The sequence below is a fragment of the Podarcis gaigeae genome (genome assembly GCF_964106915.1).
Source record: "Podarcis gaigeae genome assembly, chromosome: W".
Lineage (NCBI taxonomy): Eukaryota > Metazoa > Chordata > Lepidosauria > Squamata > Lacertidae > Podarcis > Podarcis gaigeae.
Window position 1 is genome coordinate 28,975,362 of NC_139695.1, and position 26,646 is coordinate 29,002,007.

At 45.6% G+C, this 26,646-nt stretch overlaps 3 long non-coding RNA genes across 3 annotated transcripts in view; 1 reads left to right on the top strand and 2 right to left on the bottom strand.

The window, feature by feature from the left end:
* Positions 1-26,646, top strand: part of LOC310836093 — a 382,060-nt gene that overhangs the window by 105,582 nt on the left and 249,832 nt on the right. The window lies entirely within an intron of this gene.
* LOC310836100 overlaps positions 1-26,646 on the bottom strand; it is a 267,356-nt gene that overhangs the window by 83,966 nt on the left and 156,744 nt on the right. The window lies entirely within an intron of this gene.
* LOC310836080 lies at positions 12,250-15,066 on the bottom strand. Its single transcript, XR_014559852.1, has 4 exons — positions 14,995-15,066; positions 14,388-14,472; positions 13,123-13,250; positions 12,250-12,326 (listed from the first exon to the last, which is right to left on the bottom strand). It is a non-coding gene; the product is annotated as an uncharacterized lncRNA (long non-coding RNA).

Here is a 26,646-nt window from a genome sequence, read left to right on the forward strand (position 1 = left end):
CCACATCTTTGCTTAAGGTGAATGGAAAGGAACATTTCCCCAGGCGGCACACCACTGTCCCCGAATCTCGTCCGCTGCTTGGTCATTTCAACAGATTGTGTGTACATTTCAGAAAGCTTCTCCTTGCCTACAAATGAAGTGCATGATTTTTCAAAAACTTATCAACGCCCCGTGCTTTTACTTCTGGTGTGGTAAAAAATGGCAGAATCTGGCTATCATTTAAAGCAGTGTAAGACGCTGGTTTACGTTTCCCCTCACATTTGGTGACTAGGTAGGGATATGCAGTTTTGTGTTTTGTTTTTTGAAGAGTTGCTAAGGAGTCCTGCTGCTTCCGAGTTTTATTTTGGGGGTTGTTGCTGTTGTTTTTGTTTACAAAAAGGTAGTCCAGTTGTAACCTTTTTCTAGGTACAATTCTGTACATTCTGGTACTACCTGTTCACTCATGGTCCCTCCAAATCCCTTTCTTTCTTTTAGCAATGTGTCCTTGTGTATCTGCATAAGCTTTTCAAAGCCTGCTACCTTTGCTTCCAGAATTTCTCCTTGGTCTGACTCTGTGGAAGGCACCATGCTATTCCCCTTTAAATTAGCCATGTATACAGAAAACACGAGATCTGGAATTTTGCTCTTGAATGGATTTTTGGATCGCCTGCATGCCAAGCACATACTTCTCCCACTGGGCCAGCACCCTTCCTCAGTGACTGAGCTCTCATTGCACACAGCCATCCAGCAAGCAAAAAAATGTTCTTGTTAGAAGGGCAGAGTGGGGAGCAAGAGATTCAGGGGCCGGTTTTAGACCCACAGTGCTCGGGTTTATTCTGTTGCCTGCTTGACATTGTGCCTCCTTTCCCCCTACCTTTTATTCCTATGAAAGTTTCACAATGTCGCTGCTTGGGATTCTGGATAATTTATGGTGTTTTTCTTTTCAGTCTTTTAAATTAATTTTCCAAATTTTGTTTTTAATTTTTTTTATTTAAAGTTATAACAAAACATATTTTCCAAAAACATATCCTTATTCCCTCCCCATTTTTCCTCCCCCCTCCCCCCACAAAACCCACCCCACCCCCCGACTTCCTTCAGTTCCAGTCTTTGGTTTCTCCAATAATGCTATTTTCTGCATGTTACAGAGTTGTATAGATCCTCCAACTGTTTAGCTAATTGTTATCAGTAAAAAAAAAATAAATTGTGGATGTTTATTCAAAACCTGCCAAGGAGTCCAGTTCGCTTTGTTGCGTCTTCAAATACTTTGTGAAAGGTTCCCATTCATCCTTAAAGTCACAGTTATCCTTGTCCCGTAGCTTATGAGTCAGTTTTGCCAGTTCTGCATAATCCATCAACTTTTCTTGCCATGATTCTTTAGTTGGGGTTTCTTCAGTCTTCCATCCTTGTGCTATCAGAACTCTCGCGGCCGTTGTCGCATACATGAAGATGTTTTTCAACCTTTTTGGCAGGTCTTTCCCTACGATCCCCAACAAAAATGCCTCGGGTTTTTTAACAAATGTTAGATGGAACATTTTCTTCAGTTCATTGTATATCATTTCCCAAAATTTTTTAATTACCTTACAATCCCACCACATATGATAACATGTTCCCTCCTTTTCCTTACACTTCCAACATATGTTTGAACTAGTTTTGTACATTTTCCCTAACTGCACTGACTGGTGTTGTGTACCATCTGTACATCATCTTCATGTAATTCTCCTTCAATAGGGAACAGTCTGTAAATTTTAAGTCAGTTTTCCATAATTTAACCCAATCCTCCATCATGATGTTGTGACCTACATCTTGTGCCCATTTAATCATAACTGATTTTACCTCTTCATCTTTCGTCTCCCATTCTAATAGTATGCTATATGCGGCCTTCAGTAGTTTCACTTTCCCTTCAATCACTTCCGTTTGAAACCTAGATCTAGTATAACTAAATCCTTACTGTAAAGGGAATTGGGGTTGCTTGTGCGTAAGTAGCCGCTGCTTTTGGCAACGTTCCTTGGCTAAACTTTTCCCTGGCTGAACAGCACTTGCTCCGTGGCTGTGTCAGTCACTGGCAGAATCCGTCAGTGGGCGTTTCCTGAACTTCTTCCAACATAAAAGCTCTTTGACACCAAGTCGTCGCCTAGCTTCCCTGCGCGGAAGTTTTCTGCGCAGAGTGGGTGTGGCCAGCAGAGGTCCTGGGCTCTCCCCGCTGGTCTCTGTGGAAGAGTCTTGGAGCCATCTCTCCGACGTCCCTTCCGGCTCTCTATTCTTCCTGGTGTCACGCTGATCTCCTTCCTCCGAGGAAGTGTTCCCTCTGTCCCGGCTGGGCCCTTCTCCTGCATCGCTAGGGAGCCTCACCTCCACTCTTGGCTCCGATGGCAGTTCCCTGACACTTTCTTACAGTCTTCTTTATATGTTTCATGTAGTTGTCGATAATGCAACCAACTCTGAAAGTGGTCTTTGATCTCATCATCATCTCTTAATTTCCATTTTCCATCATGTTCCTTTAATAAATCAGCATATGTGAGCCATTTTCCTTTTTTTCCAAGTGGTTTGAGCAGTAATGCTTCATGTGGTGAAAGCCACCACGGAGTCTTTTGTTCCAATAAGTCTTTATATCTCTCCCATACTCTCATTAATGATTTCCTGATTATATGGTTGTAAAAGCTTCTATGAATCTTCCCTTTCCCATACCATAAATATGCATGCCAACCAAATCTGTTGTCATGACCTTCTAGTTCTAGTGCCTCTTGCTTGTCCAATCTCATCCAGTCCCTGATCCATACCAAACAAGCAGATACGTAATACAATTTAAGGTCTGGGAGGGCAAACCCGCCTCTATCTTTTACATCTGTAAGTATTTTATGTTTTATCCTTGGCCTTTTGCCCCCCCCCCCCCCGATAAATCTTAAAATCTCTTTCTGCCATTTTTTCAAGCATTCTTCTTTCAGGATGACTGGTATTGATTGAAAAAGAAATAGCATTTTTGGCAACACATTCATTTTATTCGCTGATATATATATTTTAAAAAATAATAATATTTATTGAAGTTTCAAAAAAGTTACAAAAAGAAAAAAAGAAAAAAAGAAAACAAAAAATACAAAGTACAGAAAAATAAAAGCAGTTAAAAACAAATCAATCTTTCCATATCTTATCTTTCATTTACTTGTTTCCCTGACCTCCTCACACCTCCCTTTTTTGTATTCTAGTTCAATTGGTTATTTCAGCAAAACCTTTCCATTTTTGCTTTTATCTTAATAATTCATCTTAATATATTGTAGCTTTACATTCTCACCTGTTAACAATCCATTTTTACATACCCCTTTGTAACATTACTGCTAAAACCACATAACTTCATTCCAGCATCCTTCTAACATTCATTAATTTTACAATATTTCTGTAGATAGACTTTAAATTTCATCCAATCTTCTTCCACCGACTCTTCTCCCTGGTCTCTGATTCTGCCAGTCATTTCTGCCAGTCCCATATAGTTTCTGTTACTTTAGGGAGTGAAGTTTTAGGTTCTTCCACTCTTATCACTAGGTCATCTGCATAGGCTTTTAACTTGAATTCACTTTCCCCAGCTTTTACACCTGTAATCTCCTTATTTGCTCTTATGTTTTTGGCAAGTACTTCCAAGACCAGAATAAACAATAATGGTGATAATGGGCATCCTTGTCTTGTTCCTTTTTGGATCTTACAGTCATCCGTTATCACCTGATTTATAATTAGTTTGGCTTTTTGTTCTGAATAGATTGCTGCTATTGCTTTTAAAAACTTGGGACCACTTCTAATTTGTTCTAACAGCTTTATCATGAACTTCCAAGAAACATTATCGGAGGCTTTTGCAGCGTCTATAAACATCATTGCCACTTTCTTTTCATTTTTAGCCTCCAAATATTCTATTATATTCAAAATATTCCTTATATTCTCCTTCATTTGTCTTCCTGGTAGGAACCCGACTTGATCTTGATGTATATATTCCTTTAATATTTTTTTAATCTGTTAGCTAGGATATTTACAAACAATTTGTAATCATTATTTAACAAGGAAATAGGCCTATAGTTTTTAATTTGCAGCAAATCTGCGTCTTGTTTTGGAATTACTGTTATATAGGCCTGTTTCCATGTTTCTGGGATTTCGCCTGTGTTCAGTATTTCATTCATGACATCTTTCAATGGGTTCACTAATTGTTCATTTAATATCTTAAAATATTTTGCCGTAAAACCATCCGGGCCTGGAGACTTGCCATTTTTAGAGCTTTTTATTGCGTCAAGTATTTCTTGCATTGTTATCTGGGAGTTAAGGATGTTCCTTTGTTCTTCTTTTAAATATGGCATATTGCTATTTCTTTTTATTATTATTATTTTTATAATATTTTTTATTAATTTTATGAAATACAGAAAAAAGAATAAAGAGCATATTATAAAAGTAGAAAAAGAAAGTTACAAATTTTTCTTACTCTTTTTTCCAAATCTATTGGACTTCCCCGCGTCCTCCCAACCCTGCATTCTCTGTGATGCATAACGTCTGCAATTTGTTAACTTGTTTCAATAACTTATTGTATCTTCCATTTTATCATGTTACCCAATTTCAAATATATTATGGCCCAAATCATGTACGTTTTCATTTTAACACAATAAAGTTGTTTCATTATTCTATCTCTGACTCCTTGTACCTTAATTTCCATTTCTTTAATTTAACATTACTGAAGCTAGAATTTCCTAAAAGGTGCGTTTTTTAACATTCATACAACTTATAATGTTTTTCCAAATAGTCTTTAAATTTTCTCCAGTCCTCCTCAAATGTTTCTTCTCCCAAGTCTCGGATTCTGCCAGTCATTTCGGCCAGTTCCATGTAGTCCATCAACTGCGTGTGCCATTCCTCCAGTGTGGGTAAATCTTGTGTCTTCCAATGTTTTGCAATCAGGATCCTTGCTGCTGTAGTAGCGTACATAAAAAAAGTTCTGTCCTCCTTAAGCACTCTCTGGTCCACCATGCCCAGGAGGAAGGCCTCTGGTTTCTTAGGTAAGGTAAATCTAAGTACCTTTTTTAGTTCATTATGAATCATTTCCCAAAAGGCCTTCACTTTCGGGCAGGTCCACCAGAGGTGAAAAAATGTCCCTTCCGCCTCTTTACATTTCCAGCATTTATTATCAGACAGGTGATATATCTTAGCAAGCTTGACTGGGGTCATGTACCACCGGTATATCATTTTCATAATGTTTTCCTTCAAGGCACTACATGCCGTAAATTTCATTCCGGTGTTCCATAACCTTTCCCAGTCTTCAAACATAATGTTATGCCCCAAATCCTGCGCCCACTTTATCATGGCGGATTTGACTGTCTCATCCTGAGTATTCCATTTAAGCAGCAGGTTATACATTCTCGAAAGTAGTTTACTTTTTGGTTCTAACAGTTCTGTCTCTAGTTTCGATTTTTCCACCTGGAATCCAACCTTCTTGTCTACTTTAAAGACCTCTTGAATTTGTGCATAATGCAACCAATCTCGCACCTTGTTTTTTAGTTTTTCCAAGCTCTGCAACCTCCAATTGTCTCCAATCTTTTCAATAATTTCCTCATATTTAGGCCAATTGGCTTCCATATTAGGTCTCTTACGTGCCTTGGCCTCCACCGGTGAGAGCCACCTCGGAGTCTTACTCTCCAATAAGTCTTTATATTTTGTCCAGACCATTAAAATTGCTCTCCTGACAATGTGGTTTTTAAACAGTTTATGCACTTTGACCTTGTCATACCACAAATATGCATGCCACCCAAAGGCGTTGTCAAACCCTTCCAGATCTAGGACATCAGTGTTTTCCAGTAAGATCCAATCTTTCAACCAGCAGAAGGCTGCGGATTCGTAATATAACCTCAAGTCTGGCAGGGCAAATCCCCCTCTTTCTTTCGCATCAGTTAATATCTTAAACTTTATTCGGGGCTTTTTGCCCTGCCAAACAAACTTAGAGATATCCTTCTGCCACCTTCCAAAGCATTCCACCTTGTCCACGATCTGTAGGGTCTGAAACAAAAATAGCATTTTTGGCAATACATTCATCTTTATAGCTGCTATTCGGCCCAACAAGGAAAGTTTCAATCTTGACCATGTTTCCAAATCTCTTTTGATTTCTGACCAACATTTCTCGTAGTTGTCCTTAAACAGATTCAAATTTTTGGAGGTCAGATACACCCCTAGGTATTTTACTTTTTTAACCACATTTAATTCTGTTTCTTTCACAAACTCATCTGTTTCTGTAATTGTCAAATTTTTTGCTATAACCTTAGTTTTTTGCTTGTTCAGCTTAAATCCCGCCACCCGACCAAAGTCCGAAATTAATTCTAACACTCTTTTAGTACTAGAGACAGGCTCCTGCAATGTTAATACCAGGTCATCTGCAAATGCTTTCAATTTATATTGTTTCACTCCGACCTCAATTCCCTGTACCAACCGGTCCTTTCTGATCATGTTCAATAGCACCTCCAGAACTGAAATAAACAATAGGGGGGATAGGGGGCACCCCTGCCGTGTCCCTTTTTCAATTTTAAACTCCTCTGTCACCACATTGTTTACTATCAATTTCGCTTTTTGTTCTGAATATATTGCTTCTATTCCATTTTCAAACCCCCGCCCCACTCCCATCCCTTCCAAATTTTTCTTCATAAACATCCAGGAAATATTGTCAAAGGCTTTCTCCGCATCAATAAAGATTAGCACCGCTCTAGTGTTTAGCTTTGTTTGTAAAAGCTCCAAAATATCAATAATGTTTCTTGTGTTGCCAAACAAATGCCTACCAGGGAGAAAGCCAGCCTGGTCCTTATGGATCACTTCATTAAGCACTTTTTTAAACCTACTTGCCAAAATGTCTGCAAAAATTTTGTAATCCACATTTAGGAGTGAGATGGGGCGGTAGTTCTTAAGCTGAGTCTTTTCAGTTTCTAGTTTGGGTATCAATGTGATGAAGGCTTCTTTCCACGTTTCCGGTGCCTTCCTCCCCTCCATAATCTGGTTACAAACCTCCAACAAAGGTTGTATCAAATAGTCCTTCAAAACCTTATAGTATTTGGAGGTAAGTCCGTCAGGGCCTGGAGATTTGCCTAATTGGAGGTTCTGAATGGCGCTTTCAATTTCTTGCTGTGTGATATTACTATTCAGGGTTGTTCTCATTTCCTGAGGTATTTTCTGTAATCCGTTGGTTTTAAGAAATTGGTCCACCTCCGAATCTTTCTGTGGCCCTTGTGAATAAAGCTCTTTGAAGTATCTCTGGAAGCACTTTCTAATTTCCTCGGGTTTCTGTACCATTCTCCCTTCAATCTCTAGATTTGTGACTATATTAAGTTTTTGTCTCTTTTTCAACTGCCATGCTAGCAGTTTCCCACACTTATTTGCTGATTCAAAAGATCTTTGTTTCATTTGTTTAATTCTCCATTCCACCTCTTGATTTATCAATTTCAAATATTGTGCTTGGAAAAATTTCACTTCTCTCAGCACTTCCTTCGACTTGGGCCTGGATCTTAGTTTTTTTTCTCCATCTCTTATTTTTTCCAATATCTTCTCCTTCTTTTCATTCCAGAGTTTTTTCTTGATCGTGTTTTGTTGTATTAGAAACCCTCTCATGACTGCTTTACTTGCGTCCCAGATTATTCTTTTTTCCACAGTGGTATTTAAATTTATCTCAAAATAGTCCTTTAAAGTTTTTTGGGCCTTCTTAACAATCTTCTCATCCCTTAGTAGGGTGTCATTCATTTTCCATCTGAAGGATCCGGTTGTATTTAGTCTGAGTTCCATTTTCAAAGCATTATGGTCGGAGCAGGTTTTTGGGCAGATTTCCACCTTTCTAGTCTTAGGTGCCAGTCCTCTAGTTATCCATATTTGGTCGATTCGTGTCCATGTCAGATGAGCTTCAGAAAAGAAAGTCCCTTCTTTTCCTAGGGGGTTCTTAACCCTCCATATGTCAATTAAGTCCACATTGTCAGTCATTTCAAAAAAAGTTTTAGGTAGTCTGCCATCTTTCGTTATGTTAGCACTTTGCGACTTATCCATATTTACAGACACAACCCCATTCATATCACCCATCATGATGATGTTATTGTAGTCTAGGTAGTCCAGCATAATCTCATGCAGCTTCCTGAAAAATTCCGATTTTCCTTCATTTGGGGCGTATATTCCTAATATCAGAAATTTTTCTCCTTGTGTCTGAATTTCAATCGCCAAAATTCTGCCGTGTTCATCTTTGAATAAGAATTTCGGTGACAGGCTCTCCTTTGCATATATCACCACTCCTCTTTTCTTCACTTTGTCCAAAGAGATGAATTATTGGCCTAGTCTTTTATTAATTAGCACTTTTCTGTGGAGCCTTGTCACATGTGTTTCTTGCAGGCAAATAATGTCCAATTGTTCTTTTTTCAAAATATGAAATACTTTTCTTCTTTTTCCCGGAGAATTTCCGCCGTTTATATTCCAACTAAGAAGCTGCAGCGACATCCTGGTCTAATTGGTGGGTCTACAATGGGGTGTCTAGGTTTCCCTCCGATCCCGGAGGTGGTAATGTTGGTCCAGATCCAGGCGGTGTAGGCTTTGGAGATGGTCCCGGTGGTGGTGGAGGCCAAGAAGCTGCAGCTCCTTTCTGGAGGTCCTCCTCGTGGTCGTGTAAGAACTTCTGTTGGTCCTCCGGTGTTTTGATTCTTACTTTCCTTCCTTTGTAGGTAAATGATAGTCCTTGCGGAAACTCCCACCTATAAGGGATTGTGTTGTATCTCAACAATTTGGTCAAATCTGTATAAGTGGTCCTAAGATCCAAAAGGTGTTTAGGTATATCTCTGTAAATTTCAGCCTTTTTACCTTCTATCTCCAAAGATTTTTTGAAATGTAGGCCTAGTATCTTGTCTCTTTCCTCTCTCGATCTCAAAATAACCAAACAGTCTCTGGACTTGTCCTTCTTTATCAATTTTCCCAGTCTAAAGGCAGTCACAATTTTAAAGTCCTTATCTTCCTCTATCCCCCAGAATTTGGAGAACAAAAGTGTTAAAAATCCCTGTAGATTTCCTTCCTCCAATTCTGGGATAGCCCTTAATCTGAGATTATTTTCCTTACTTTTCAATTCAACCAATGACAGGTAGGCTTGTTGTTCCCCTACCTGTCTTTTCAGAGGCCTTACTTCCCCCCTAATCTCATCAACCCTTTTGTTCGCCTGTTCTGCTTTTTGACTAGCTTCCACCGCAAGTTTATAATTTTCAGTCGTCGCCCCTTGCAATTTTTCAATTGCCTGAGTATGATGAGAAACTTGCTCGGATAATTTAGTAATAGAAGATGTAGCTTGGTCAATTTTTGATGATTGATTGTCCACTTTTTGATTTAAAATTCCAAGTTGTTCCAAGATTTGTTTCAGGACTATTTCAGATCCTCCAGTTGCCATATCTTCTGCAGCAGGCTCTACAGCAGGCTCTTCAATTTCCACCTCCTGTGCTGTCAGCACAGTTGGGACGGATGATCTTCGTTGATGAGATAGGGTTGTTTGAACAAGTTGCCCTGGTTTCTTTTCTTTTTCTTTAGCTTTAGCTGCTCTTGTTCTCCCTGTGCCACTCATTCCACACCTGCCTCTGTTCAAGGTCAAATTTTCTTTTGTTTCATAAGTTAGACAAAGTCCAGAGTGTAAACAATTTAACCACAGAGAATCACAATAAAGTACAGTTCCCAGGCCTCTATGTCTCCACAATCCTCTAGGTGGGGGTATTTCAAAGTTTCAAGGAAGGAGAGAACTCTTGTCCGCCATTGAAGTTCTTAAATTCCCTATGTTAAGTCTTTAATAGTTCCAGAGCACAAAAGGAAGTTTCCACAGGCTTTCTTTGTCTTGAAGAAAGGCCACAAGGTGTCAAGAAAGGTCCCAGCAACAATGTTTAAACGTTAATATCTCAGTCTATGTATCAGTTGAGCTCCAATAACAGTATCAGCAGTTTGACAGTTCTCCTTTGCACACTGACAGCCCGATAGCTGGGTTGTCCCTTTTAACTCCACATAGCTCAAGATTAGGAAGAAGGTCCCAAAAATAAAATCCACAACTTTTACAAAGATTTCCTGCTTGTCTTTTCACTACAAAGTCTGTCAAATACACCCTCGTTTTACTTTTACAGTCCCTTTTCGGCGCTTCAGCGCTCTTCTGCGCAATTGCTTTAATCTGGTTAGCAGGATCGGGAGACGGACTTCCTGTTACTCGCCTCCCGTTTTCAGCCGAATTTCAACCAAATTCCCAAATTTTCCGATGTTTAACTCCCCTTACTCACGGGTATGTAGCAGCCAATTTTGATGTTTTCAAGAAGAAAGGTCGGTGCTCATCAGCAGCAGCGCGGCTTTGCATCCACGAAAAGAGCGATGAACTCACAGCGCCGCTCCCCCTTTCGCGTTCCGGAGCCCCTTACGGAGCCCCTTCTTCGTTTCCGGGGGGCTTTGGGCGCCCGCCGAGTCCCACGGCCGCAGGCTCGCTCTGCCTGCGGTTTTTCTTAATGGGTCTCCGCTTTGCCGTAGCGGACGACCCTTTTTCGCGGAGCCCCTCTTCTCTGGGTAAAGAGGACCGCCATTGCTGTTTTGCGCCGCCTCCGGAAGTTGCTATTTCTGATGTACTCTTCTATCTTAAATGTTTTTTCTTTCCCTTGTCTGTACAACTCAGAAAAATATTTAACAAACCCTTCTTGTATTTCCTTCAGCTTGTCTGTGATTCTGCCATTTATGTTAATTTTATTTATGGAGTTCCTTTGTTCAGTTTTATTCAACTGCCAGGCTAACAACTTCCCCGGTTTATTTGCATGCTCAAAATATTTTTGTTTTACTCTTTTTATTTTCCAGCTGATTTCCTCGTTTATAATCATTGAGTACTGGGTTTGTAATGTTTTGATTGGCTGTTTTACTGCCTCTTTGTTTGCTTTGTTTGGCAGCTGTTTCTCCTTTTTCATAATTTCCTCTAATATTTCTTTTTTCTTTTTCTCTCTCAATTTCCTTTTAAATGAATTTTGTTGTATAAAGAGTCCTCTCATTACAGCCTTGCTTGCATCCCAGACCGTCTGTAACTTTTTTAGCCCTTGACTATTTATTTCAAAATAATCCATCAAGGTCTTTTTTGCTTTTTCAACAAATTTGTGATCATCTAATAACTCATCATTTAATCTCCATCTAAAAGAGATTTGACATTCTTTTTGTAATTCCATAGTCAGGGAATTATGGTCTGAAAAGGTTCTGGGATTGATTTCAATTATTTTGACTCTTGTTTCTAATTCTTTGGAGATCCATATAGAGTCTATTCTCGAACTGCTGTCATGTACATGGCTGTGAAAAGTATACTCTCTATCAAACATGTGTCTCACTCCCCAGATATCTATCAGCTTTAGATTTTGAGTCATGTCAAAAAAAGTTTTTGGCAGTTTACCTTCTTTGGTCTCTGTTTTCCTGGCTGATCTGTCTTTGTCTAAAGTTGGAACTCCATTTAAGTCTCCCATTAAAATAATCTTTTGATCTGCAAATTCAAGTAGTTCTGTTTCTAGTTTCCTGAAAAAAGTTGCTTTTTTATCATTAGGGGCGTAAATACCAACCAATATCACTTTCTCTCCCTGGATTTTAATTTGTATTATTAAAATTCTGCCTTTTTCGTCCTTCTGAATCAATTTGGGTTCAAGTTACAGATAGGTAGCCGTGTTGGTCTGCCATAGTCAAAACAAAACAAAATTCCTTCCAGTAGCACCTTAATGACTTAGTTGGTCTTTAAGACCAATGACTTAGTTGGTCTTTAAGGTGCTACTGGAAGGAATTTTGTTTTGTTTTGAATTTGGGTTCAAGTGCAGGATTAATATAAAAAACAACTCCTCTCTTTTTTGTTTTATCTGATGAGATGAAGTCCATACCTAATTTTTTGTTAATTAAGACCCTTTTATGCTTTTTTGCAATATGTGTCTCTTGGAGACAGATTATATCCAATTTTTGTTTTGCTATTACATGTTCAATCCGATATCGTCTGGCTCCAGAGTTCAAACCGTTAACATTCCAGCTCAGTAATTTAAGATTGGCCATTTCCAGAGTCAGTTACAGTATTTGTTTTCCCTGAAGCCGCCTCTTCCAAAAATTTTCCAAATTTTTTAAAGACAAACAAACAAACATACATCCTAATTGCAATTAAACCAATCTTGATAACATTGTTAAGTGACTTCCTCAAATCCCCCTGGTTGAATTTCATTGTATTTCATTTTAACAGTTTTCTAAAATCAATCTTCTCAAAAGATTGCTCTGTTGCTCTCAGAGTATTTCAGCAGCTCCCGCAGGAAAGCCACCACGAAGCGGAACACGTTCTGGTGCGGCCGCGGCAACTGGCAGATCACCTGCAAGACAGGGAGGGGCGGTTTGGAGTTTCAGTGCAGAGCTTTGCTAGAGGAGGGGCATGGATCACTAGCACGGTGTACTTGTTATGTTTGCAGGTTTAGACCTGGCATAAAAAAAAGAATGTTTAAAATGGTAACCGGATTAGAACTCTGCTGGGAACTTTGGGGAATAATACAACTGTAGAGTCGGAAGGGACCACGAGGGTTAACTAATCGAACCCCCTGCAATGCCTAAGGTGGGGCTCGAACTCAGGACACTGAGATGAAGAGTCTTATGCTCTACCAACTGAGATATCTTGGGGGAAGGGCTATAGCTCTGCAGTAAACCACCTGCTTTTCATGCAGAAAGTCTCAGGCTCCACCCCCAGCATCTCCCAGGAGGGTAGGGAACATCCCTTGTCTGAAATCCTGGAGAGCCACTGCTTGTCAATTTCGACAATACTGAGCTAGATGGCCCAGTATATGGCCGCTTCGAGGTTCACTGAAACAGGTGGGCTATTGTTACAAGTCCTGGTCAGAAAGCAAAAAGGCAACATGTGCGCACCCCACCCCCCTCCACAACCGAGAGGGATGGTTATCAAAGGAGACATCAGCAACCTCTGCAGTTAACAAGGCTTCCCAGACCAGACTAGCCCTCCTGCCAGTGTGCTGGTTTACTGGCTTTCAGGGATGTTTTAGTGGATTTCCTGTTACTTGCGGCAACATTTGGACTAGATGATTTTGGAAATCCCTTCTGATTCTATGCTTCTGTACACACCACAGACCAGCCAGGAAGAGATGGGGCTCTGGGGCCGACCTGGTGACAGAGGTGGCTGTCATGTGAGCACTCAAGGCAGCGCTGATACAATTCATAGCAAAGGACTGGTTCTGGCACTGCCTCCAGGAAGATGAGCAGAGCTTCGGCCACCGAGTGGTCACTGCCAGCTATTGACAGCCTGGCAAGGGAAGTGTTCTGTCCTGTTACCTGCAGCCTGCCTCCTTCCCAGGCTGGTCCAAAGCAAGAAGCTTGGTCCTTATACATCTGGGCCCACCTTGCAAGTTCCCCCTTTTGGCGCAAGGTGGACCTTGAACCCACAGCCCTGAGATTAAGAGTGTCACGCTCTACCAACTGAGCCACCCCACTGTAATTATCCCACACCTCCCCTCTTGACGAAGCTGCCTGCAAAGCTGATCTGCCGAGGAAATGTCCTTCTGCAGGCATGGTTTCAATCCAAACAACAAATACTAGTGGTCAACTCCAAAAGTGCGGTCAACAAACCCTGCTTGCCAAAGAACAATTGAACGCACCCTTGAAGCTCCTTTGCAGCCATGTCTCCACACCTGACACCACGTATGATGCTAGATGTGGGGCCTGTGGGCCTGTCAAGATTCCCCACCTCTGCTCTATCTAGCCAGGCTGATGTTTTTGTTACGATAATGAAGCAATGCAGCTGCAAAGTCCTAGCTTGAAGTGTAAACATGATGGGAATGTTGGGACTGCTGTGGGAACAGAGGGGCAGTCATTTCACAGTGCGCAGCACCAGAATTACCTCACAGTGTAAAATGAGCTGTACAGGATGTACAGGAAGTTTTAGTCACAACACTGCTGGAGTTTGAAGAGAGCAGTCCTGTTTTTTGTAACGCTGCAAAGACAGAAATATAAGCATGTAAATACGTTTCTGTCTATCTCTTTCCCCTGCCTGGGGGAGGCAGGAAAGAGGGGTGTGTTCTTCTCACGTTTGAGAAGAATCGCCGATCGAGACCTTGCCTGCGTCTGCTGGGGAATGCAGCCAGGGAGGTCAACAGGGAATCAAGCCGGGTGCCTGGACTGCTGCCAGCTTATCATGAGAAGGGCTTGAATTTCCAACAGTTTTCAAATGGGGGTTAAAGCTGTGGAGCTGTTTGGATGCATGACTGGACTTGACTGTGGGCATTTCATTGTGCTGTGTCCCAGAGCCTTAAGGATGGGCTGGCCTAGGAACCTAAGCCACCAGGCATATAAAAGTGAGGTCCACTCCAGCCAAGAGCGAAAGAAAACCACCAAGCAGCCCTGCTCCCCAACAATGCCCCCCAAGAGGATACGGATCGTCTCGGGAATGCTGGTGTCCAGGCACTCAATTCTCTCCTGCAGCTCGTCCTGCGTCCCCGGGGTCTGGAAGAGGTCCTCCTGAAGCAGAGTATCACCCATGCGTTCGGAAGGGATGAGGTACATCCTGGATAGCATGAAGAACAATCCAGCCCTGGGGTGCATAATGTGAGGTCGAGGAATGCCACAATGGAGAGAGGCCCCTCACCAAGAGAGCTGGCACAAGGGCTGAGAATTGTATCCCGCCTGCTTTCCACAGTAGCATTCCTACTACCCTTCTCCTGATTTGGGGCAATGGGAGAGTGAAATCATTCCCCGCGTCTTCTAGTGGCGAGTCTCAGAGAGCCGCTTTGCTAGGGATAGACAGACAATGGTTGGGAACACTTGGGTTCTTCTGAGCCGCTCTAAGGAAGACCGTATGCTGGATGTCCCACCCGCTGCGCTCCACCAAGGTGCCACTATACTCACAGCAGGAGCTCGCAAGAGCGAGTCGGTAGCTAAGATATAAATCAATTGGGACGTTTGGAACCTGCACACCCCAAAACTGGTACTGGATTCCAGCCCACACCCATCCTTTCAATGGTACCGTCCCCCTCAGCTCACCTGGTGGCAGGCATTCTTGAAGAGGTGGTCCACCAAAAGCCAGATCTCCTTGGCCGCTCAGTGGAGTCATCACCATCCTGGGGTACGATATCCAGAAACTGCTTCTCCTGGAGGTCCAATGACAAGGGGGACTGGCATGAGAGCCTGACAGAATGTGTGCCTGTATGCATTCTTTCCTTGCTCCAGGTGGGTGGACAAGTCTTGCCCTCTGAGGCCACAACTAGGGCTGGGCGATAGCTGGCTTTCAACACGGTGATATATCACTAGCTAAACATTGCAATACACCAATATATCACGATGTCTGAAATAAGATGGAGCTATGTAGAGGCATTGGCTGGCTTCACGGTTTCCCCCGCATTGTGATTTCGGCTGCCCCCTGCAGGAGGGCAGGGGAAAGCTGAACCGGCAGAGTCCACAGGGGCTGCAGGAATCTAAAGAAGCATTGTCTGGCTTCACAGTTTCCCCCCACATGGTGTTTTTTGCATAGTACACACACACACATCATGATTCGCAATATATTGCCAGGTCAGAAATTATGAAACCAGTCTCACTATCTAGACTTCAAGCTGATTTGAAAATATATCTATATTGATGTATTGCCCGGCCCTAGCCACAGCAAGCATCTGAAGTGGGAAAACAAAAAACTAATTGCTCGCACCCCAAATCCAAGCTCCCCCTCCCCCTATTAATATGCAGCTAGTAATCCTCCCACTCCGGATGTGCAGCTCACCCAAAAGCTTACTGAATATGCAGCTGTGGACATGAGGTTTGGCTAACATTTTATTTAAATTGTTGGAACCTGCCCTGGGACCTTAGGGTGAAGGGCAGGAAATAAGTAACAAAAACAGCAACAGAACATGGATGGGCCTTCATAGGTTGATGGGCTGCAGCCCCAGCCAGCATGATGAGATGATGGGGTCACATGTTCACCACCCCTTGTCTAGAGCACGTTGCAGAGGCAGGGGTAGAAAGTGAGCAACAGCTGGAGCCCCAGCCCACGACTTTGTCTGGGCAATGCAGCACACAGCAGCTGGTGAACCATGCCTCCGGCCTCCTTCCCATCTTCCTCTCCAGGAATGTTCAGGGTGGTTAGTTCTATCTCAAGCTACCACATTCAAGAGAAAGAGAAAGAGAAAGAGAAAGAGAGGAGGGGGGAGCAAGAGAGCTTTAGGAGCACAGCAGTGGCAAGCAGCCCATCACTAAAAGGAGTTGGCAAGGATGGAGAATTTGATCCCCTCATCCCCAGGGCTGCTGTTGATTAGGACCCAGTTCATCCCCCCTCCCCCCCCGCCAATACTCCCCGCCCCTGGAGAGAGAGAGAGAGAGAGAGAGAGAGAGAGAGAGAGAGAGAGAGAGAGAGGACTTCCGGGTTAGCGCCATCGGGTCGTGCCGTGAAGTCTGGCGGATGAAGTCTGGGAACGTGGGATTCGGCTGACACCAGGAGCCCTTTTTGGGGCTTCCAAAGTGACGTGGGGTGAGTGGTGCGGTGTTTTGAATCGATGGCTATTTTTATGGAGTGTTGCCGGAGAGCGCTGACTTTTTCTTGTGGACAATTGGATTTCAAACAATAACCCGTGAGTAAACGGAAATTGGACTTAAAGTATTTAAAGTTTCTTTTTAAAATTGGTACTGATCGGGGAAGGTCTAAACAGGAAGTCCGCCTCCCCTTTCTGTAAATAAACTGAAGCAAAGAACCTGTTAACTAAGGTTGTGGAGAATTTTATGTAAAGGATTTAAATTCCATTGATTGAAACTATCATCAATACTTTTTGTGAAAGCAGGGGACCCTGCAGAAGGAGGTTAAAAATTTGGGAATTGAAGTGCCACTTCCCCAAACCCGGGAGTGGTCTGTGAGAGCCCGCTGACGGTGAATAGATAAATCTGACAGCTGTCAAGTCTGCTGACAAGATACAAAAGAAGAACTAACTTTGTTTTCTACTGCCCGTTTTGGTTACAACTTTACGTTTAAAAGGAAACAAGGAACTGTTTCAATTTAATGTATGGGACCTTTGGGTCTGTGTTGGAAGGAGTGAAAAGAAACTTGAATCCCTCTAGAGGGAGCTTTGGGATACTGTTACAAGGAACCAGCTGGGAAATTGTTTTTAAAGATAAAGCCCTGAGAAACTAGTTTTTGACCTTGGACTGTGTAAGGATGGCAGTTGGGAAGGAAATTGAGTGCGAGCTGAACAGGACATTTTATCTCTTGGGAAAGCTGCATGATCAGATAAATGCTATGGCTACGAACGTAGTAATATTGGGAACAAAAATGGGCATTGGTGAAGAAGTGGACAAGAACTCGGCATGGGAACCTCTGCCAACTGAACAAATTGAAAAACCTGAAAAGGAGAATCTTGTCGTGACTGAAGTGATGAAAGGGGGAGCCGTGGCCCTACAGAGACAAATGGTGGACTACAACTGGAGGTCTTACATGATGGCAACTAGGAGAAGTAAATTTTTGGAGATGGAAGCCTGGCTCGGCCTCGAGAAAGAAGGATGGAGAGATCTCCCTGTGTGGACAGCAAATGACCTCTGGGATATAAATCTGAGCCAGGTGGAGGTCGGAGATTTGGGGGTCTTTGGATTTGAAAAGAGTGTGAAGCAAGATTTGGAACATTCTATAGGCCCTATCGTTAATTATGGAAGTTTGGCAGGAAGGAATATGATTACTGTTGGGTTGGAGCTGCTCCGAGATTTGGTTTTTAACATCAAAGACTATCAAAAAGACCGGCAGAGGGGATACGAAAGAGACTTAAGAGCTTCGGACTTGAGATCTCCGGGTTGAGGGTTTTTGGAGATTGATGGAACTATTGCTAGGGGCCGAAACCGGGATGGAGATCTGGTGGAAAAAATTGGGAATTTAAAGTGTATATAATTTGTCTGTTTTTTTTTTCTTTGTTTTTTTTTTTTTAAGAGATGGGGGAATCGTGGAATTGAATCTTTCTTTGACCCTAGGAGAAATGTTTTTAGAATAAGTATAGATTATAAGTATTACTGGAAATAAGATTAAAGGAAGTAAAAGTGGATGGTTGTTTAGTGAAAGAGAGAATGGGAAATTACAGTATATTAAGACAAGATATAAGGATAAAGTTTAAGATGAAGGATTTGTTGAAATATTTATATGAATTAGAATATAAAGAGGGGAATTATAGTAAGTTAAGATAAATTAGCAGGATAAAAACCAAGTTGCAAGGATTTGCTGGAATATCTAATTGAATTAGAATACAAAAATGGGAGGCGTGAGGAAGTCAAGGAAATAAGTGAATGCAAGTAAGTGAGTTAAAGGTTTGATGTGTTTTTTATTTCTTTTATTTTTTCTATTTTTCTGTTTTTTGATTATGTTTTTTCTTTATATGTATTGGGTTTTTTTCTTTTCTCTTTTTTTCTTTGATTGTCTTTTTTATTCTCTTTTGTAACCTTTAAAATCTTAATAAAAATTTATTTTAAAGAGAGAGAGAGAGAGAGAGTGAGAGAGAGTGTATTGGTGTGGGGAATGACACATGCTGTATCAGAGTCTTAGTGCAAGAGTAGCTGGTGCATGCTAAAGAACACCGGAGCCTTGCTGGGTTAGATCAGCATTCTGTTCCCACAATGGCCAACCACATGCCCTTGGGAATCCATAGGGACACGGGGACAAGAGCACTCTGTCCATCATGTTCCCCAGAAACTGGTAATCAAAAGCATGTGGTTTGTGATAATAGTGGCAAGAAATAGCCCTGACCAGTAGCCACTGATCAACATATCCTCCATGATTCTAAATGTCTACAGCTGTCCAAATTGACAGTCACCACGGTCTCCTTGTGGCTAGGATAATACACCCAAGTCGATCTGATTTCGAGAGGAGTGACATTTCCCTGAGCCACCCCAAAGCAGCCACTACCGCTTCCCAAATGCCAGTGCTCAGGTGGTGAGAGTAAGCCAGAGTGGCACAGCCTGTGCAGCAGTTGCTGAGCACAGAGACAAGGAGAAAACTGGCTCTTGGGGCCAGAGGGGGCTGGCGCCTGCATCATGAGACTGGGCTTTCTGCCTCCCGTGCTGCCAATCGCAAGCGGACCCAGAGTCAAGCAGCGATGGCAAATTCTGGTTTCGTCTCCGTTCTCCTCTGCCGAGTTCTACAAGGGCCACGTTGAGACTAGGGGAGAGACCAAAGCAGAGAGCTAGAGCCACCACCTGGACTGGATTTGAGTCAGAAGGCAGGCAGGTGCGGGTTGCCTGAGAGGAAAGTCCGGTTGGTGGGGTAGTGCCTGGTTTGCCCTAAGGGACCAGCTGCCACTGCATGGAGCAGCTGCTGATCGTTGACAAGGGCAACTCCATTTACGTGCCTTCGAGGCACATGCACACTGCCGCAGAGCTGGAAGGGGCACTGGAAGGGGCAAAAATGTCCCCCCCCCCCAAGAGCACAAAAGCGGCAAAGTGGCCTGGAAACAGCAGCTCGACTCCCTCCCAGGAGCTTTGGCACCGACCTTTCAGACCTGTGGAGAGTTGGAGCAAGGAGTTTTGCAGGGAGGCTGCTGGTTTTCAAAAGGCCTTTCAAAAGGGCTTCCGGAAGTTTAGAGGGTGTTTGCAGGCTTTTCCAATGCTGTCCCCAATATACGCAATTTCATTTAAACGCACGGTACCTCGGAACGCAACCCCCGTGTAAACCTGCTTTGAGCCCGCTACAAGAACATCTAGAGGATAGCAAACCAACTGTTACCTTTTCTAGGAAAGCCACTTCCAGCCTGCCCAGGAGGTGGGGTTGCGGGCTTCACGCCCACCCCCACATGAGCGGGGGCTGGTTTCAGCCCCCGGAGAACAGGGGAATCCCGGCCAGATCTGCCCTATTTAGGGCCGGCTCAGAGGGGGCTCGCCCTCTTTCACCGGCTAGCCCCCACGTTTGTTTCCCCGCTGTTATGTACTGAGTTGAATAGGATCCAAACTGCAGCAGTCTGATTGGTCCTAGAACAATAGGATTCAGAATGCAGCAGTCTGATTGGTCTTAGAACAATGCAGCAGTATGATTGGTTGGCAGGAACCACCCAATCATGCACCAGATAGAAGTGAATCCACAACCTGATTGGCTTACAGTAGAATTCCAGAATTAGCCAATCATGAGCAGCCCATTGTGTAAATAATGTATATAAAGCAGATACTTTGAGGGGACTCTCATTCATTCCTCTTCACCACTATGAGCTGAATAAAGAGCATGAAATCACTTTGCGACTCTGAGTATATTTCACTGGCGACGAGGATGGGATCCCACTGAGCTGACTGCCACACACAGCACCGCAGCACCGCCACCTGCCGCACCGCTGCCTCGCACCGTGTATCCAGGCTTCAGCTCCGGGACCCAAGGAACTCAGAATGGCAACCGACAGCAGCTTCTCGCCGTTCAACCCAGCATCTGGAGACTGGGAAGCGTACGCCTCCCGTTTCACCTTCCTCCTAGAAGCCAAAGGGGTCACCGATGCAGAAGACGCCAAGAGGAGGGCAATATTCTTCAGCGTCTGCGGAGAGGAGACGTTTGAAATCGCCAGGGCTCTCCTTGCACCTGAAGACGTCGCTACTGTTCCATACAAAACAATAATGGAACAGCTGAAGGGGCACTTTTCGCCACAGCCCTCAGTGGTGGCTCGTCGAAATGCCTTCTACGCAAAGCGGCAAGCCCCTGGGGAAACCATAACTGGGTTTGTGACCTCTCTCCGCCAAGCTGCCCGGTTCTGCAACTTCTCAGAGCTGGAGAACATGCTTCGTGACCGCCTCGTCAGTGGCCTGAAGGATGAGAAGCTGCAACGACGCCTCTACGCTAAGAAGAACCTCACGTTCCAGGTCGCTCTGGAGGAGGCCCTGGCAACGGAAGCTGCCGTGAGGTCGACGCAGGAGGCACGGCAGAGCCAGCCGTCCCAACCGAGGGTCCACCACAAAGACCTCACCGACGACTCAGGATCCGACAGGGAGGAGGTGCACCGAGTACAGCAGCGCACTCAAGCAGCCCACATACCACAGCTGCCTCGATGAGAAGGAGGGAACTGCGCAAGCTGTGGAGAAAGTCACGAGAGGAGGACCTGCCGTTTCCGCAACGCAGAGTGCAGGAAGTGCAGAAAATTGGGACACATTGCCCGGGTGTGTCGGGCTCGTCCCACCTGACGCCAGGCATCAGATGACCAATCCAAGAGCCCCAGGTCCCGGGGCCCAACGCACCAAGGCAACTCGACGGAGCTCAAGAACTTCCAGGTAAACCAGTTGCCCCACCCCAACGTAGAGAAAATTTATGTAGAGGTACAGATAGAGGGGGCCCCATGCCGCATGGAGCTTGACACGGGTTCAACTCTATCCATAATCTCGGCAAGGACCTTAAGGAAACTGTGCCCTACTGGGGGTCCCAAACTCAGGCCGGCCCCATTCACCCTCCGGGACTTCCAGAAACGTAAGGTCCCCACAATGGGGGTGGGGACCTTCAGGGTGCAATACAGAGGGTGGACGCGGCAACTGGACTTGCTTGTGGTCAAGGGCCCCTACATTAGCTTACTGGGATTGGCATGGTTTGGACCACTGGGGCTAGCCATCACCGGGGTGAACCACATGAGCTTACAAGTGGACGTGGACGCCATATGCAAGGAATTTCTGGGGGTTTTCAATGGGAAATTGGGACAGTATACGCCCCCCCCCCCCATTGCTCTACAGCTTGACCCCACAGTACCACCTGTCAGGCTCAAGGCCCGCCGGGTCCCGCTCGCCCTGAAACCCCGTATAGATGAGGAATTGGACCGACTCGTGGAGCAAGGAGTGCTGGAGCCGGTGCCTAATGCCCCCTGGGAAACCCCAATCGTCACACCCGTCAAGCCTAATGGTTCGGTCCGCATCTGCGCAGACTACAAATGTACCATAAACAAGGCCCTCACGGCCCATGCATACCCAGTGCCAGTGGTCAGCCATGTCCTTGCCACCCTGGCTGGGTCAAAATTTTTTGGCAAGCTGGACTTGGCCCAAGCATATCAACAGCTGCCAGTAGATGAGGCTACAGCAGAGGCACAGACGATTGTGACGGACAGAGGAGCGTTCAGGGTAAAGCGGCTGCAATTTGGGGTCAGCGTGGCACCAGGCATATTCCAGAATCTAATGGACTCTCTCCTTAAAGGGATTCCTGGTGTCACCCCCTTCTTCGATGATGTGTTGATTGCCGGGCCCACACCAGAGGAGTTTGAGGACCGCCTCCGCACCGTTCTGCACCGTTTCCAGACGGCGGGTCTCAAGGTGAAGCGGGAAAAATGTCTACTAGGAGTGCCTCAGGTGGACTTTCTGGGATTTATGGTGGATGCAGAAGGGGTCCACCCGACTGGGGACAAGGTACGGGCCATTTGTGATGCCCCAGCACCCAAGAACAAGACTGAACTTCAGGCCTTCTTGGGACTATTGAACTTTTACCATTCCTTCCTTCCCCACAAGGCGGTGGTAGCAGAGCCCCTACACAGACTCCTGGACAAGCGGGCCCCTTGGGTGTGGGGCGAGCGCCAGGAGGCCGCATTCCAGGCAGTCAAGGACTTGCTTGTCTCAAACTCGGTCTTGGCACACTTCGACGAGAGGCTGCCGGTGGTGCTAGCATGCGACGCCTCACCCTATGGCATTGGCGCTGTCCTGGGACACCAACTCCCGGATGGAAGAGAGGTACCGGTGGCATACTTTTCCCAGACACTCAACGATACCGAGCGGAACTACTCGCAAATCGACAAGGAGGGTCTGGCAATCGTGAAGGGAGTAAAAAAATTCCATGATTTCTTGTACGGGCGGCCCTTCACCGTGGTGACTGACCACAAGCCGTTGCTTGGCTTGTTTGCCCCCGAAAAGCAGATCCCCCAAGTGCTGTCTCCTCGCGTCCTCAGGTGGTCAATTTTCCTTGCCAGCTACCAGTATGCACTGATTCACTGCCCTGGGAAGGCGATGGGCCATGCGGACGCCCTCAGCAGGCTACCACTACCAGGAACAGGCCCCAACCCAGCACCTGCACAAGAGGTTATGAGCCTGGAGCTGCTTCCCGACCGCCCCATTCAGGCACAAGAAGTTGCACACCATTCCAAGAAACATAGGGTCATCTCCCGGGTCCTGGACTGGGTGTGGAGGGAATGGCCCAGCAGCAGCCCCGGGCCAGAATTCGCCGGCTACACAACCCGCAAACATGAACTGTCAGCCCACAAGGGGTGCCTGTTATGGGGAAGCAGGGTCATTGTTCCCCAGCCCCTCCGCAAAAGGGTCCTCACAGCCCTACACGAGACACACCCAGGGGTAGTAAGAATGAAAGCCCTTGCCAGGAGTTATGTGTGGTGGCCGGGGATCGACGGAGAGATAGAGGCCTGGGTCAAACACTGCCAGGCCTGCCAAGAATCCCGCCCAGATCCCCCAAGGGCCCCAGTCCAGTCCTGGGAGTCCGCCCGAGCACCATGGTCACGCCTGCATGTGGACTTCGCTGGCCCCTTTCAGGGGAAAACATTCTTTATAGTGGTGGACTCCTACACCAAATGGCTGGAAGTCGCACTGGTACCGTCCACTTCTACGTCCGCAGCCATCCGGGTACTACGCAGGCTGTTTGCAACCCACGGGCTCCCGAACACTCTCGTCTCAGACAACAGGACTGCATTTACGTCAGGAGAATTCCAAACCTTCACAGCGCAGAACGCCATCCGCCACATCCGTTCGGCGCCATTCCACCCGGCCACCAATGGCCAAGCAGAACGCATGGTGCGGACCACCAAGGACACCCTTCGCCGCATGACGCAAGGGGATTGGGAGTACCGCCTTGCCACATTCCTTCTAGCACAGCACAGCACCCCCAGCTCAACGACTGGCCGGAGCCCCGCGGAACTACTAATGGGTCGGCGCCTTGCAATCAGATTGGACCGCCTTCACCCCGATAGAGCTCAGGATGAGGTAGTGGTGGGGGAAGGCAGGAACCCCCGGACCTTCGAGGCCCAGGACCCAGTGTACGCAAAGAATTTTGGGGCAGGCCCTGCATGGGTACCTGCCACAGTCACCAAGGTCACTGGCCCCGTGTCGTACGAGGTGCTAACAGATGGGGGGCAATGCTGGCACCGCCACTGCGACCAGATACGGCGACGATTCCCAGGAGAAAGCCAGGAGGAGGAGGACAGGTCAAAGGAGTCCCAAGGGAACAGTGGGGCAGTGAGGCCCATAGAGCAGCAGGGGCAAGCAGGAGAGGCAGAATCAGTAAATACAGAGAGGACCCGTGAGGCCGAAAGGACACCGGAACCAGAACCACGACTGAGCGAGCCGGTTGCGCCAGACCAAACAGCCCCATCACAGCCAGCATCCTTGGAACACGAGCCAGAACCTGAACCCCGGACCAGGGAACACCCCAAGCCACAACGCACACGTAGGCCGCCGGCGTACCTTCAGGACTATGAATGCGACCTCCCGGGCAGGACTGGAACTTAGAGGGGAGGGGTGTTATGTACTGAGTTGAATAGGATCCAAACTGCAGCAGTCTGATTGGTCCTAGAACAATAGGCTCCAAAAGGCAGCAGTCTGATTGGTCCTAGAACAATAGGATTCAGAATGCAGCAGTCTGATTGGTCTTAGAACAATGCAGCAGTATGATTGGTTGGCAGGAACCACCCAATCATGCACCAGATAGAAGTGAATCTACAACCTGATTGGCTTACAGTAGAATTCCAGAATTAGCCAATCATGAGCAGCCCATTGTGTAAATAATGTATATAAAGCAGATACTTTGAGGGGACTCTCATTCATTCCTCCTCACCACTATGAGCTGAATAAAGAGCATGAAATCACTTTGCGACTCTGAGTATATTTCACCCGCATATCAGCTGTTCCTGCTTGTCGGAGATGAGCTGCAGGGCACCTCGTGGAATATGCAGTAGTTTCACAGAAAAAGCTCTCTTTCTTACAGGGAATTTCCAACATTCGCTGCTGGTATTGCTTGATTTCTAAACTGCTTGAATTTTCAGGAGTTGTTATCTCTAGTTTTGTGGGGCTTTTCTCCTTCTGGGGGTTTCCCCCTTTGCGCTCCATTCCAGGTGCTGCAGTTTAACAACGGAGCTGTAAGTGAGCTAAAATCACTGTGTGTGTGTGTGTGTGTGTGTGTGTGTGTTGCTTCCAGCATCTCTTTCACGTCTACAGTTTTACAGGGAGCTCTGTGTGTTTCGGTGCAAGTTCCCTTCCCTCAGGAGCTTGCTGTGCCTGCTGCTGCATGCCCCCTTCAGAGGAATTTATTCAGCTTTGTGGAGCTTTTTCTGGAGATCCGTTGCCTGCCCTCGACTGCTGACTGCCTGTTCTGCCAGGAGCTCAAGGAAGAACGTTTGGCTCCTCTTTAGCTAGGGGTTTGTGCAGGGGAGTGCGGTGCAATTAGGCGGAACAGCAGCTGCGGGAGGAGAGCGGGCTGCGTTTTGTGCTGGTTGTGTTTCATTTTACTGCCAGGGTGAGGGGCTGAATTTCTTGTTAAATAATCATTTCAGCAGCATTCTTGAGGGGGTGAATTCTACAGGCTGTTTTAATTTCACGCGGAAGTTTAGACTTGGAAAGGGTCGGAAGCAGCTGCGCCGTTGCTGGGCAACCAGCGCGCCCCGGCCACCATTTCATCCGCCCACGTGGCCTCCTGGGCAGCCGCCATTTTACTATAGGCATTCCACGTGGGAAGTTATTTTACAAACCCTCCCTTTTAAGTCTAACCGGCGAGAAAACCAGGGGAATAATTAACGTTCATAAGGGGTATGTGGGGAATGCCTGCAGGTTTTGCTCTTGAGGCTGCGGAATTTTTCAGTGTTAAAGGGCTAGCGTTGTGTTTCCGCATGTTCATTGTCGCTAGGCAACGGGAATGCATTATGGCCGCCATTTTGATTGCCCACGTGGCCTTGCGGCGGCAGCCATTTTAGGAGAGGCAAAACCACGTGGGAGCTATCTCCTTTTCGAGTGCCCCTCACTTTCTCGTTGGTTTTATATTCAAAAGCAATATAAACAATACAAACAAAGGAAATAAACATAAGCAATATAAACAAAGGATGAAAGCGCAATTATTAAAAGAGCCTAGCTTAAATAAGAGTGCGCAAGGGGCTGCAGGGAGCCCCTCCTCTTGGTGCATAAGCTTGTATAGAGCTGGCTACAGCGTCTCTGGCTAGGCTGATCTTAGAATTAATATCCTCTAATTAATTTACTGCTTTGTTTATACTTACACTCTTAAGAATTTCATTCTGGGAATTTACGAAACACATTTAAATTAAATTGAAGCATTAAGGTAAAGGTAAAGGTACCCCTGCCCATACGGGCCAGTCTTGACAGACTCTGGGGTTGTGCGCCCATCTCACTCAAGAGGCCAGGGGCCAGCGCTGTCCGGAGACACTTCCGGGTCACGTGGCCAGCGTGACAAAGCTGCATCTGGCGAGCCAGAGCCGCACACGGAAACGCCGTTTACCTTCCCGCTGGTAAGCGGTCCCTATTTATCTACTTGCACCCGGAGGTGCTTTCGAACTGCTAGGTTGGCAGGCGCTGGGACCGAGCAGCGGGAGCGCACCCCGCCGCAGGGATTCGAACCGCCGACCTTTCGATCGGCAAGTCCTAGGCGCTGAGGCTTTAACCCACAGCGCCACCTGCGTTGAATTGAATTGAAGCATTAGTGCACAGTATATTGGAATTCAAATTATTTCATTC